This window comes from Lycium ferocissimum, chromosome 2 (assembly GCF_029784015.1).
Source record: "Lycium ferocissimum isolate CSIRO_LF1 chromosome 2, AGI_CSIRO_Lferr_CH_V1, whole genome shotgun sequence".
In the NCBI taxonomy this organism is placed as follows: domain Eukaryota; kingdom Viridiplantae; phylum Streptophyta; class Magnoliopsida; order Solanales; family Solanaceae; genus Lycium; species Lycium ferocissimum.
In genome coordinates, this window is record NC_081343.1 from 7,293,403 (window position 1) to 7,308,992 (window position 15,590).

Sequence of the window (15,590 nt, forward strand, 5' to 3'; positions counted from 1 at the left end):
TTTCATGATGCTCGTTTGGCAATTACATAATCTGTTAACAATTGCATAATGCTGTTGCAACAATTACATAATCTATTGCAACAATTGCATAATCTATTCTGTAGATATAACATATAACAAGTACATAATCTGTTGCGACAATTATTTAACTGTTTAACAAGTATATAATCATTGCGAAAGTTCCAGGTAACATAACTAAACATATGTGAACAAGTCATATCACTTGTTGGATGAAACAACTCATTCTCTTGTAACAAGTCATGTCCTTGTTGGAACAAGTCATGTCACTTGTTGGAAAACCAAATTAAGTTAGTTCTTTGCAACAAGTACATAATCTGGTTAGCAAAATCCCAACAAGTTACACGGTACATTGCCTTGAAATTTTACTTGGTGAAAAGCTGACATTGAGAAATTTCAAAACCACGGAACATACATTGGTGATTTGAGCAAGATCAACATATCATTTAAACCAATTTTACTAACAGAAACGACATAAAAATGTCATAAAGTCTAATTTCACAAACACAAAAAATAGTAATTATTATTACAAGACATTGCAAATTTAACAACTAGGAACAATTCGGTTCGGGCATGTAGTTTTTTTATGGCCGGTTGTTTTACATATGGAGCATTTGTTTTTCCTCGTTGCAAGTGATTCCCCGATTCCACGCCTCCTCTTTGTCCGTCTTCTTCCCGGTTTGCTCGGATCAACATGTGGAGGAGGTATTTCTCTCTCTAAAATCTCCATAGGAACTTCCCGAATTCTTCGAAGGCACGGATTCATTTCCTCACGGTATGCAATTATGTAATTCTCCACCCTATAATATGGAGATGAGTAGTCATAAATCCGCCTTCCAAAATCTTCACCATATTGGACTCGAAATGTTGCCATAGCATGTGGGCAAGGTATTTTGTCCGGGTCAAAAACTCTACAAGTACAAGATCTTGCTTCGGATCGGCCCATTTACAAGTGAACCGTGGCCGATGTATTGTGAACTTGTAGTTAGCAATTTGATGGGCCAATAACTTATTACCCAAGTTGATAAATTTTGATATTTTTTTTTCCATTAAGGGAACAAAGATGGTTGGTGAGTCGATGAACTCCATACGCCTCTCATGAAATTTCTCAGTAAACCTCCTGTTTATGGAATCAAATAGAGCAGTAATGGGAAATTCTCTTTCAACATTGAACATTGAGTTTATCGACTCAGCAGCGTTTGTCGTCATAAAATCATACCTGACAAAACAAACATATTAGTGTTAGAACATGTGGCCGAGGCTCGAGCTTGTGTCAAAAATCACAACAAGTACAATACACGCCGCAACAAGTTACCTATTAGTTGCGACGGATACGTTACTTGTTGGAAACGAAAATGTGAAAATACCTATTTCCGGGGCGAATGCCTACTCTCATCTGTGGAATCCGGCACGTTCAAGATGTTCGGCGGCCCCAGAACCAAATCTCGATTTGATTGAAATGGTCATTGAAGACATCAATATTGTACGCTTTTCTTTGCTTTATAAAATTGAGATACGACCGCCCCATTGTGAAAGGTAGTTCTCGGTTTTCCCCTAGGTGCCTCATGCAAAAACCATAATGACATGTAGGGAAGACAATTGAAACCGCCTTTTTGATACTTGGATGTCTATCAGAAATTATGCACAACTCAGGGGTATCCTCTATATAGCTTCTCATTTGTTCAAAAAAATATTTGTACGAAGCATCACACTCCTTGTCCACCACACAAAATGCCAACGGAAAAATATGATTCTCCGCATCTTGTGCAGCTGCGCGACAACAACACTCCTTCGTACTTGCTCCTCGAGAATGTCCCATCGACGGTATGACTTTTTTCATTTGTGCAAAACCAAGCATCCAAGCCTTATAGGCTACAAAAAAGTACTTGAACTTCCCATTTTCATCAACTTTCAATGCCGTCTTACTTCACGGATTTGCGAGCCCGAAGCATATAGCAGTGCGCGTCAAGCCTTTGCATACCGTGCTCATGTGTCCCCCTTGTCAAGGCCTTTGCAATCTCCATACCCTTCCGGACCTTCCAATAACTTACCTTACAACCCAAATGCGTACGGATTGATTGACTCATATCTTTTGTAGATGGGCCTTTACCGTAAGAAACTTATCTTTGAAGTATTCACCAATGACTTTCGCGATGGCGTGTGGATTATGGCTCGTAATGTGCTCGGAACCACATGTGTGATGCTTTATGTAAGTTCGATACAAAATGCGTCGGAACTTAAAAGCTTCCACGACCACTAAGCCACCACTTGCACTCCGGATGTACACATACGAAGCAATACACGATGCGAATTAATCACCTTCTTGATTCTAAAATCTTTCTTCAAGCAAGCAAGTTTCAACCAAGTGGCTAGTTCTTCCTTGTTCTTGAATGACATTCCTTTATAAAAACACATTTCATCATCTTGAACATGGCTAGATTGTATTGATTGTGTAGTGCCCAATGTATTGCTCGCAACTTCGGGTATAGGAATCGGGTCGGCCCCACTTCCATTATACGGGATATGCACATCCACCCCATCTAATTCATCATTTAACACATCTTGTTGGTCTTGAGATAAATTGTGGTTCTCTATCGGGCTTCCAACAACGTATACCCTTAAAATGGGCCTAGCTACATCATTCAAATAAGCACGCAAACGAACATGATCAGTTATCTTAAATGGCAAGACCCTACGATTTTCAAAAAAAGTTTGTGCATGTAAGTGATGGCAAGATCTTTTGGTTCACAAGTTAATTCGCAATAGGTGATGATTAGGTTCACAAAATCATCGAACATAACATCTCTTTGGACGATCATCGCTATCGTCTCTAATGTGTCACTACCCTTCCATCGCCAAATATATCGATTGTTCTTCTCGATCCATTCACCATGGCAATCAACCCTATTGTTATTGAGTCCCCGTTAGTGGTGTTCGAGGTACCGAAGATATTTTTTTTTAACAAAAAATTGGTCGTAGAGTACATATCAATCTATAACAAAATGAAACATTTGCGACGGATTGTTCCAACCAGTTATTGACTTGTTGGAACAAGTGGACTACTTGTTGCAACAAGTAATAAAATTGTTGCAACAAGTCACTAATGCATTGGAGTCGGCTTGATTTTTTGAGTTCTGTTTCAAACAAAAATCGTGGCGGCTCAAACAGATAGGATAGTTGAGTTGTTGCAACAAGTGGAAACACATTTACAACAACTATACAACTTGTTGCAGCAAGTCAATAATGTTTGGAAGCGACAGCTTTTTTTGGGTTGTTTTGAATGGACAAAAGCGAAGTGACTCCAACGGATAGTTGAGTTGTTGCGACAAGTGGAACACACATTGCAACAACTATACAACTTGTTGCGTAAGTCAATAATGCGGTAGACGGCTTGATTGATTTTACATTGTTTCGGACAAAAGCGAAGGCAGCTCTGAACAGGATAGTTTTTACCAAGTGGAACACTGTTGCGACAACTATACAAATTATTGAATAATCGGCCAAAAAGCTGATTTTGGAGTTACATTTTGAGACAAAAAGCTGGCGGCTCCAACGAGATAGTTGAGTTGTTGCAACAAATTTTGTTGCAACAACTATGCACAACATTTAAACAGTCAATATATCTGATAGACGGCAACAGTTTTTGGGTTACATTTGAATAAAAGCGAAATTTGACTCAACCGAATAGTTGAGTTGTTGCAACGTGGAACACTTGTTGCAACAAGCTATACAAATTGTTGCGGTAAGTCAATAATGCATTAAAAGCGACTTGGTTTTGGGTTACGTGAGCAAAAGCGAAAGTGACTCAACGGATGGTTGAGTTGTTGCAGCAAGTGGAACCCCTTTTGCAACAACTATACAACTTGTTGCGGCAAGTCAATAATGCATTGGCGGCTTGCTTTTTAGGTTATTTGAACAAAAAGCGGTTCGACTCCAACAGTCGTTGGTTGTTGCAACAAGTGGAATACCTGTTGCAACAACTCACTCAGGCTTGTTGGAGGTTATTTATTTAACAATTACAACAACTTCATAATCATTTGTAGAAGTTGCAACAACCATATTATATGTTGCAACAACTACAACACTCGTAAGTTGTTGAAAAATCGATAGATTTATACCCAGGTGAAAAATTGAAATAAAACAACGTTGTTGTACTTACCAAATGAGCGGAAAACACTTATGAAGTAATTGCCGGTACACCAACAAAATTCGGTCAAAAAATTGCAAAATCGGGTGGTCACAGTTTTTTCTTTCTTGAGCAACAATGGCGGACGAAGAAGAAGAAGAAGAAAGCAAAACAATGGAATGAGTTATGAAGTAATTTCCGGTGCTACAAGAATGAAATCCAGTCAAAAAATTGCAAAATCAAGTGGTCTTGTTTTTTTCTTTCTTGAGCAAAATCCAGTCAAGAAGAAGAAGAAGAAGAAGAAGAAGAAGAAGAAGAAGAAGAAACGAGCATCAGAATAAGAAGAAGAAGCAAGAAGAAGAAGATCGTAACGAAGCAAAAAAGAAGAGCCCAAAATGGTGGAAACGCGCGCGACAAATAGAATATTTGGCGCGTTATTTTGGCTCGTAGGGTTTATATGGGTTGGGTCAAAGTGTTAAAAATAAAACTTGGGGGCAAAGTGTAAAAAATAAAGCTTAGGGTTAAAATGTTAAAAATATAACTTTGGGGTGAGTCAAATTTCTCTAATCACTAATCCAAAGTTTATCACCTTTACTCAATTAAAAAAACTAGAGTTACCCCAACTCAATTTTAAAACCCATTTGTCACCTATAATTAAAACCCCCATGTTTCGTATTTGAACGAGTTCACGGCGGTAATCTCATTTCTCCCAATCAGTTTATCACAAGGGAAATGGGTCAAATTTACCCCTCTACTGTGAGAAAAGGGTCAAATTTACCCTCTGTTACACTTTCGGTTAAAAAATATCTTAACATTAACAACGTGGATCAAATATAACATCTACCGTTAAGTTTATCCAAAGTGAATATCCAATCTCACGTGGCATTAATATTTTAGTGACATAGACACACGTGGCATGGCATCTCAGCACTCCAAACACATTCAGCCCCTCCCTTCCACTTCTTCTCTTCCAAGCACTAGCACCTCTACTCCTTTCCCCATAGTGCCACCATGACCACCACCATTTTTCATAGTAGAGGGGTAAATTTGACCCTTAACAATTACTGGTAGTACAAGCTTAAGAATTTACATCGTTCCAAACTAGACACAATTGTGTACATTTGACTTATTTGTTACTGGGTTTACACACTGCAGATATTTGCTACATATGGTACATACAACAAAGATAAAAGAATTATGAGTTATATCGGTATAATTAAAAATACCTAACATATTATTTTTCTTCTTTAAAATTTAAGCAATTTGAACTAAAAATAGGTAAGAATAATTAGCTTTCATAATGTTTAATCGATTTGCAATTAGAATCCTGGAGAAAAATTCATAGTTTTAAATTAACTTGCAACAAGAATCCTAAAAAGATACATTTTATTTCTAGTTATGTTAAACATAATGATGTAGATATTTGATAACCATTACAGTAGCAAGTTCACAATTATTTATAGTAGTACATGATGATCAGAATGCCTAGGAAATACTCTTCAACACATGAATATTTACAAAGCAAACATATCTATGATTCTTTTATAAACCGGAGAGTGCCTAGAAGAGATGTTTATCAGTCTTACTTTTTCAATTTAATTAGTCAAAAAATATTTTTTAAAATAAGTTGATTTTAGAAGGTTAGCTAAACAAGTCTCCAAAAGTGTTATTTTTTAAAATATACTTTTTCAGCTTACCTTTTATACTCAAAATCACTTTATCTTCTCATGCTTTGATCAAGCACCTCAACTTTGAAAGAAAAAACATTTTTGACTTGGAGAAGCTTGGCCAAACAGGGCTATAAGGATACTTTTCAAAAATGAATACTTACTGAGTAAGAAGTGTACTAAGACGTATATATGAATGTTCCATGTGCAATGTTTAATCATAGTGATAGGATTCGAATAATGATGTGAATAGGGCTTGTTGTATTTAGTATACAGCGTCAAGCAATTCCTCTTTCCCCTACCGACAATGTGCCAAGAAGTGCATTGTTGGATTTGAATTGGAACTTAAGACCATAAGCTCTAGATGTTTGGGTTTCCGCTATAGCCGAACACAAGGAAGATATCAACGGAGTTACTCCTATTTCATCTTCGTAGTCTTTAATCTTGACATTCTCCTCTAATATGGAGCCATTATATTCTTCATTTAGCTCAATCGCCAAGACATCTACGCTATCGAAAGGTTTAACATAAGAATTATCTCAACTTTTTGTTGTGTGAGACCTTATTGAGTATCCTCACAATTCCTCTTTTAGTGGGTCGAAGCTTGGTTTCGTGTTTGTTAGAGGTTGCGCGTTTACCAAACAGTATGGAGAGACCTGGTTGTGTTCCAGTTTCCTTATGCAGTGCAGTACGAGAATCAACACAGGATTTTTACCTGGAAAACTCCTTGCTTAAAGGATTAAAACCCACGACCTATCCCAGTAGGATTTCAACTCCATTACACGAGCAACTTCAGGTTACAACTCTATCGTAAGTTAGGAACTAACTCTCATAATCCCTCACCCTTACAATAACACTTTTGCTACCTAGGAACTAACCCCCGTAGTCCCTCCACACTTGCAATACTCTGATTGCAAGCACCTCTACTTGACTAACTCTAGCCAAGGAGCACTAATACACTTAGACTAATCCTAGCCTAATGTACCACTCAACAGCTTGAGGAAACACACTTCCAGCAAGTACACTTTGAGAATTTAAGATACCTACAAATAGCTTCTAAACAAGAAGAGTATGTTTTCAGTTTAAGCACAAATGAACAAAGATTTACAACAACCTAAAGAACATAGACTAAACTCATATCAGGATGTGGTTCTTCAACTTGAAAGTAACTTTGTTCTTGAGAGATTTTGAGAACTTGTGTCGGCAGCTTTGCACGATTTAGATTAAGTTTTCACGTCTACCAAATATGTTGCAATAATGTTGTATATATAGTGAGAGCATGTGGGGTGAAAAGAGACCGCTCTTCAATTTTGACCTAAAGCATGGGCCAACTCACTGTTGTACTGGTGTGCAGCAAGTGGCTCTGCTTTACAACTGTCTGTCGACAGTGTAAGGTGTACAAAGCGTAGATTACAGACCAGGTCTCTATCTGATTCTGAAACAGTTTGACAATCATCAAAGCACAAGTGCACTTGGAACTATCAATTTCCCCCTTTTTGATGATGATAAACTCATAGACTGATGTTCCCCCTGAGAACCAGCTTCCCACTTGTTCCCCCTGCGAAGCAGACCATCATTGTCAAGGCACCTGCAACATGTTAGCAACATAATACCAATTTCAACTGGAAGACAAAAATTGCCACAATATCATCACATATCAATCTTCCAGTTCTTCCCCCTTGCTCAAAGACATCTTCCCACAATTGTGAATTTTCAACATCATAATCATTTATTCGACATGTCTTCCCCCGTAATCACCGCGCATGTTCAGTTTTCAGTTCACTTTTTTGCTATACAAATACATCTTCCCCCTTTTGGCATCATCAAAAAGATTTAATCACAGCCAACAAGAAGTAAGAGAAACATTCAAGCAGTTAGACTGGCACAAAATAGAGTAAAAAAGCCGAACCAGGTAATACAGATACATAGCATAGTAGCTAAATCAAAAAATGCGTAAAGGAGAAATTGTCATTAACACCAGAACATTGTCACACAAAAACAGAAAAAAAAAAAAAAAAAAAAAAAGGGAATAGGAATAAAAAAGGCTCAGGAAGATGAATTTGATATGAACAAGCTAAGGAGTTTTGGGCTTCTGTGAATTTTGGGCCAGTGCTTTTAGGAGATTGTTTATTCTTTCACCGTTGACTCTCTGGTCCTCTATAATCTGATCTTTGAGCTCATCCACCTTCAATGACAGCCTCTCATTGTCTGGCTTGAGCCTCTCAATTTCCAATCTTGCAGCTTTCAGAGCACCCTGAGAACTAACTTCTTTCTCTTTCTCAGATAGCTGAGGTTGAAGGACAGCATTCTCAGCCTTTACCCTTTGTAGTTCAACAGTAGTGATCTCTTGAGCTTCAAGCACTTTTGAGATTGTGGAGACACTTCCCACACCACTTTTATTAGGTATACACTCACACTCTTCCAGAGTTCCCATGGAAAACATATGCTTCTTAGTGCCAGTAGTAGCGTTGTCTGTCCTGACCTTGAAGTGAGCAAATACTTTGGTCAGAAGAGAACCATATGAGATCCCATGTTGACCCCCTGATGCCCTCTCTACCTTGATGATATGCTCAATCATAATAGCAGGAAGGTTGATAGGTTGGTAGTTAGTCAGTGCCTCCATGATGACCAGATCTTTGATAGAGGTCTTGGTGCGACCTTTTTTTCTTGGAAGCAGGACTTTGTTCACCAATTCAAACATGAGCTGAAACTCTCCTCTCAGCTCTTTCTTCAAAAGTCTAGCCCTTGACCCGGCACCCGTTACCCCATTCTTGACTATCATAACCTTGAAGTCCCTTGAAGCCTCTGCTTTTCCATTTATGGTTCTCAACCCTTTAGTAGGAACTTTCAGAATTTCTCCCAATATCTTTTCCTCTAACACAAATTTAGTCCCTCTAACTGATGCAATGAGAGTACTGAGATCATCGAAGTAGTAGAGATAGGTGGAGCAAAGAGATGACTCCATCCCTGCATTCAATAATTTCAATCAGTTCTTTCATTCCATATTTTTCTACAACTTCAGGGTCAAACACCCTTCCCAGTAACACCTTTTGTTTCCCTAGAGATCCTCTTCTCTCAATTTCACTTTGAATAACAACTTTGCTCACCCTTTGCTCGTTTAAGGAATCGGATGCCTGAATCATCTCACTCTTTATCTTCTTTGAAGGGTTTGATTCATTTGTCCACCTGTCACCCTTAGCTAATGTGACCTTTGACTTACTGTTCCTCTTCTTTTCCTTCTTTTTAGCAATTTCCCTCATAAGTGAGACATCTTCCACTTCTACTTCTTTCTCTTTATCAGGTCCTTTGGAAACTTTAGTCTCCACATCCACTAACTCAGTTTCATCAATCAATCTACTCTTCGTCTGAGAACCCCTAGCTCTTTTCGTAGCCTTGGCTTTACTTGCTTGAAGAGCTGATTCAAGGGCTTCCTTTCCTACATGCTTACTCTGTCTAGTTTTCGGTGTGGTTCGACCAACGGTAGTTCTCACCGAGGATGTGGATCCTTTGGTTTCTTAACCTTTGACCTTTTCTTTATTTGAAAAATAAGAGGTATCTCATCTTCATCAGACCCATCAGCATACGCACGTTGACCATGATCCTTCTCTGGTGATATTTCAGTAAGAGGTACAACATCATGAGGTACAGGCTCAGGACTTAGGATCAGGTCTAGGTTCCTCCTAGATGACCCTGGTGCCTCATCCCACACAGGAGCTGTCATAGGTCCAGTTTCAAGGGTTCCTCGTGAAGAGGGAACTGGTCTCTCATTTGTTTCTTGTGAAGACCTTACATTTTCTAACTTACTCATAGTGCACATAGTCTAAGCAAGTTCTTCCATAAGAGCAACATCACTACTCATCCTACAAAAACGTCCCTGACCAATCCCAGAAATAGTACCATCCACTTTTATGGGAGACTCATATATTGACTCCTCTACTCCTTTACCAAGATCAACAGAAGAAAAGTTACCTTTTTCCACATTGTTTTTGTCAATCTGAGTGGTTTGTTCCTCTTTGTCATTCGTGACTTTTCTTTCAACAGACCCTGAAGAGACCAGGTCCTCTTTAGCTTGATTTAATTTCTCTGTGTTCTCGAAGGGTTGACTAGTAACTTCTATACCATTGTCCTGTTCTTCTCTTTCGTCAGTCATTTGAAAGTACTTAGACACTGATATTGTATACCCACTGCTGACGGAGTCGGGTTTTTTGATTTGGACAGAGGTGACTGAAGAGGGTACAGTTTTTCTGCGAGTTTGACTGGAGACAGAGGATTTTGAGGAGGAGGTACCAAGATTTAAATTGATTGGGGTTTTGGGGAGAGAATGGGCTGATTTGAATCAGGAGGATTTTGAGTGGTGAATCCTTCGCTCAACATAATCGATGGTTTGATTTGAGAAGGAATAGGAAGAGTTTTAAGAGAGTGAGAGAGATCAGGTTTGTAATCGAAGACTAGAGGTGAGAGGATATGTTTGGATTTTCAATTTCAATTGAGAAGAAGGGGAATGCAGTCGAGTGTATTTGAGAAGGAAAAGGGATGAATGGGTCTGTTCGATATAGAGAAGATGTAGTGTTTCGGGGAGGATTTTCAAAAAGCTGACTTGGCACTTAAATGACATTTTTAATTTTATACAAATGCTGAAAAGGCTACTAACCTGGGCTACAGAGACCAGGTCTCTGAGATTATTTCGGCAAAGACTCTGAAATGTGCCATGTCACTTCTGCTTACGTGTTCTGAGACATCCATACGTGTATACCTAGCCATCTTTAGCAACGTCCTTTCTGCATTCAACCGGAGCATGTTTGGAGCTTTGCTCAGCATCTAGTTAGAATATTTCAGCATTTTGTCTTAGAAGTATCCCGTGTTCTGAATCACAGAAGGGTGTATTGTCATGTTTTCTAATTCCAGTGATACATCCTCTCCTTGGCAGTTACTTGAGTGAGAAAGCAATATTTATTTTCTTGATCTCCTCCCTTTTTCACACTCAAGCCTTCCATCATAACTACTGACTCAGCTTGGGACCACATTCCAGATTGGGTCCCTTGAAATAATGAGTGGAGTGAGTTAAACTCCCTTTTTCTTGTTCAGGGAAGTTTATTACTTCTTGATGCAGCAAAAATTCCTCCTTTCTAAATTTTTTTTTAGCAGTGTCTTCATTTTGTAGATAGTTGGAGATGCCAATCTTCTGAAGCGCGTGCTCTTGTCAGTCTTTTGTACTCAAGAAATCCATGGATATGGTTGAGGAACAGGTCTCCTGTAAGATATTCACCTTGTTCAGGATTTTCTGGAGTTGATTTTCTCTTGTAGCTTCTTCAACCTGTTCCCTCAGATCTATAATGCACACCACCATATCATCTCTTTCTTGCTCAGAACTGTTGAGTTTTTTTAATTATCTCCTTCTTTTCTTCAATGAGTTCATGACGCTCATTTAACAATTTCTTAATCAAGGAGACTAATCTCTTATGGGGACATCCCTTTATCTTCACTTGATCATCGAGAGAATTAACTTGAACCTTTTTTTACTTCCAGTGTCAGATTGTTTACTTGAAACAGAGTCTGACTCTTCCGTTGAAGTTTCGTTGTTGTCCTCTCGGTGATTTTGCCTGAGATCTTTGCCATGGTTTCTTCTCTTCAGGTATTTATCATTTCTTCGAATCAATCTCTAAAATCGGCGAGTGAGATACTCCATTTCTGACTCATCATCGCAGCTTGGATCTCTTCTATTCTTATTATCCAGAGCATTTCTTTTCTCTTCCTTTGCCTCCTTTTCTTCCAAATCTGACTTCTAGTAAGCTCATGTATCTTAAGGTAGCTAATGAGTTCCTCAATGGTCAGATTTTGGATATCCTTAGTTTTAGTGATGATATTCACTTGGTTCAACTAGGATTCTGGAAGTGCATCAAGTAGTTTGTGAACCAGAAGCCTTGTCTTCATGATTGACCCCAGAGAGTGAAGTTCATTTATGATTGAGGTGAATCTAGTATGCATGTCATGAACTGATTCGCCAACGTTCATTCTGAAAAAGTCATATTTTGAGGAGAGCATTTGTGGCATCCTGTATTTCCTATACAGAAACACATTTGCTCCTTAGGTTTACGATATAAGTCGATTCTCCTTCTTCAGTTTGATAAGACAAACCATTAGAATGAACCTTTCTAGGTGTTAACCTTTTAGAAAGGGCCCTGCCTATACCAATTGTTAAAGGTCAGTTCGCCAAACGAGATGGGGGACTGGGGTTACATCAGCTTCCACTACGCGGTCAAGACGGTGAATCAACCAGGATTTTTACGTAGAAAACTCCTTGCTCAAGGGATTAAAAACCACGACCTACCCCAGTAGGATTTCAACTCCATTACACGAGCAACTTCAAGTTACAACTCTATCGTAAGCTAGGAACTAACTCTCATAATCCCTCACCCTTACAATAACGCTTTTGCGACCTAGGAACTAACCCTCGTAGTCCTTCCTCACTTGAAATACCCCGATTTCAAGCACCTTCACTTGACTAACTCTAGCCCAGGACCACTAATACACTTAGACTAATCCTAGCCTAATGTACCACTCAACAGCTTGAGGAAACACACTTCCAACAAACACATTTTGAGAATTTAAGATACCTACAAACAACTTCTAAACAAGAAGAGTAGGTTTTCAGTTTAAGCATAAATGAACAAAGATTTACAACAACCTAAAGAACATAGACTAAACTCATATCAGGATCTGTTCTTCAACTTGAAAGTAACTTTATTCTTGAGAGATCTTGAGAACTTGTGTCGGTAGCTTTTCATGATTTAGATTAGGTTTTCAAGTCTACCAAATATGTTGCCATAATGTTGTATATATAGTGAGAGCATGTGGGGTGAAAAGAGACCACTCTTCAATTTTGAGGGCCAACTCACTATTGTACTTGTGTGCAGCAAGTGGCTCAGCTTTACAGCTATCTCTGCCGACAGTTCAAGGTGTACAGAGAGCAGATTAGAGACCAGGTCTCTATCTAGTTCTGAAACAGTTGACAATCATCAAAACACTAGTGCACTTGGAACTATCAACGTTCATTGTCTTAGTATGCTACCAAATATGATATGATCTTAGGAAGCTCATGGGCGTTAATGAGGGCTAAAATCCATATTAGAGCCTTGGACGTACATTTCCACGCCACACGCCCGTAGATGATGAAGATAGGGCCTTTGGAGGCCATGGAAAGACAATTCACAAAGGCATACATAGTGTGGATGATTGCTTAGAGGAGGCCTGAAGATGAAGGCCAAAAGATGGAAGGCACAAAAAGTGGCCAAGATTGCAATTGGGCGTGTGAAGGCCCAATGTTGGCTTAATTGTGCAAAGGCCACTTTGGGGCCTTTGTTGCAATAGGGCTTAGTAGTTAAATGCCAAAGGTGACTAGTAGTTTAATAATTGTGGCCATGCATGTAAAGGCAAAACTATATAACCTTGTCTTACCCTATTTTCATTCCTTAGCTTGAGATTTATGATGAAACTCTTATATGTGTAGCTCTCCATCTATGGAGTTTAGGTTATGCCAGGATTAGCTAGTTTTAGGTAGTGGGTGGATTCCCTTAACTCTTACCTTGAATCTCTCTTGGATAATCTAGGATTAGATTTTCATGTATGAGTTTAAGTCTCTTTTTCCTTGGATTGAATTCATCTTAGATTGTTGATTAATAGGTATAGGCTTCCTTTCCTATGTTAATTAGTTACAATTGTAGTTGATTAAATCCCTTCTTCTTCTTTTTTTCTAAATCTCATCTCATTTTCTTCTATTCTCATCTCTAAATTTCTATCTATCTTAATTTTCGCTTTTATGATCTGATTTGGAGTTTCTCCCAAGTCGAATCTTATCATTTGGTATCAAAGAAAGGTAGAAGGATTGTTCCATCAATTCTTCATCCTTGAATTAAAAAAAAAATCTGAAAATTCCCAAAAAAAATTCGAAAATTCGATTTGTTGTTCTATTTGAGTGCAGAGTTGAATTCCTAGAGGTCAAATCTACCTAGATCTAAACTTTTTAAGGTGTTTGGAAGAGTTTTGGACAAATCACCATTGTTGAACTTGCAGATTTTTGAAAAACTTGAAGTGGGTCTCGAAGAATTCGTGTTTGTTTGAGCTTAAAAAGTATTGGGGTGTGTTCTCTAACTTGAGAGGAAGCCACATACAAAATTTGGGGTTATTTCAAGTTGACTGGAAGAATTCACCATTGTTGGATTTGAAGGTATGAAGAACTTAAAGAACAAGAAATTTGGGTTTGTTGATTTTGAGGGTTAATTGATTTCAATTTGTATTGGGATTTGTTCTCTATGTTAAGGAGGAGCTAGATTCGAAATTTGGAGTTAATTGACTTGATTGTAGAAATTGCAAATTTAAAGTTTGTAGTGTTCTTGAAGATCTTCATATCTTCATAGGTGTTCTTGGAAAAGTTTAGAAACTAACAAAGTGGGATTAGTGATTTGGAGTTTATTTGGAGCTAATTTTTATTGGATTTTGTTCTCCTAGTCAAGGAGACTTAAATCCGAAATTTGGAAGAAAAATAAGTTGATTTGAGCATAGATTAAATTTTGGGTGTTCTTGAAGTTCATAAGGGTCTTCATAAGTTCATCTTGAAGAAGAAGACCAAAGAGAATATTTGATCCAAAAGTCTTCAAGTCAAAGGATTGAAAAGTGTTTGTGTGGGCCCAAGACAAAAAAAAAAATATCCGAAAAAAATTCAGCCAAAAAAAAAATGGAAATTCCACATCAGCGCGCCACGACATCCGCGTCGAAGATCCATATCAGACGACTCGCGCCCGCGCCTGGTCCTTTGATGGGCGCGTGGGGCCCAAATTCAGAGAGTTGTTTTTCAACACTTAGAAAAATTTCTAAGTGTTGGCAGATTTTGGCCCAAATTTAGGGGGTATATCTTCGCGTGTATAAGGAGTTATGGGACTTATAACCTATCTAAATTGAATTCAGTGAGTCTACTTTCCAAATCAACAAGCCGTTTGTCAATCGAAGCTCTATACAAAAAGTTACATACGTTTTAATAAGACACTGCAAGCAGCTCTGAATTTTCTAAGTGTTGGCCTAAAAACTTCCCAAATTTCTCTAATTGTTCTTCTTATTTATTTGATTCTCTAAGCTAATTAACAACTAGTAATTGTTCCTACTAAGTTGTTAATTAGTTCTCTTGAGTCTCATTTCCTTCGTACCAATTCTTTCAAGCTTTATTCGTTTTAACTTTGTTGCAAGTTTATTGGCTCTTGTCTGTTTGTTTGGTATCGTTCGTCATTCATTAAACAAGAATCCATTCTTCCACAAAGCTTAGCAACCTTGTGAATTGATTTGGGATAGGAGGTTCTTTACCAACTTTGGAAGAAGCACTAGGTTGAGTGGTAAGCTTTGAGTGCAAATACGAGTGCCGTGAGAAATTTTTGCTACTAACGTGTTTGATAGTTTTGCAAGTACAATGTTTAAGTTAGGGAATTTGGCATTGCCTCCTTGTAGTATCGATTCGACATGGCTCGAACTCAGTGCGAGAAAGAGAGAACCTATTCTTTGCAAATGTGCAAAATTTCAACGTGGAGTGGCAACCTTGTGTCCAAAATATAATGAAGAAGGTTACTTCGAATGGAACACAAGTTGGATGAGATTTTGATGGGTTATGATGAATTGAGAATTGATATTAGTATCATAGTTGGCTTACTAGCCTTAGTTTAGACTTAGTTGATGGAGTGTGATTCCATTGTTGGCTTATGAACCATTTTCCATTGATATTCATATGAGAGTTGCTT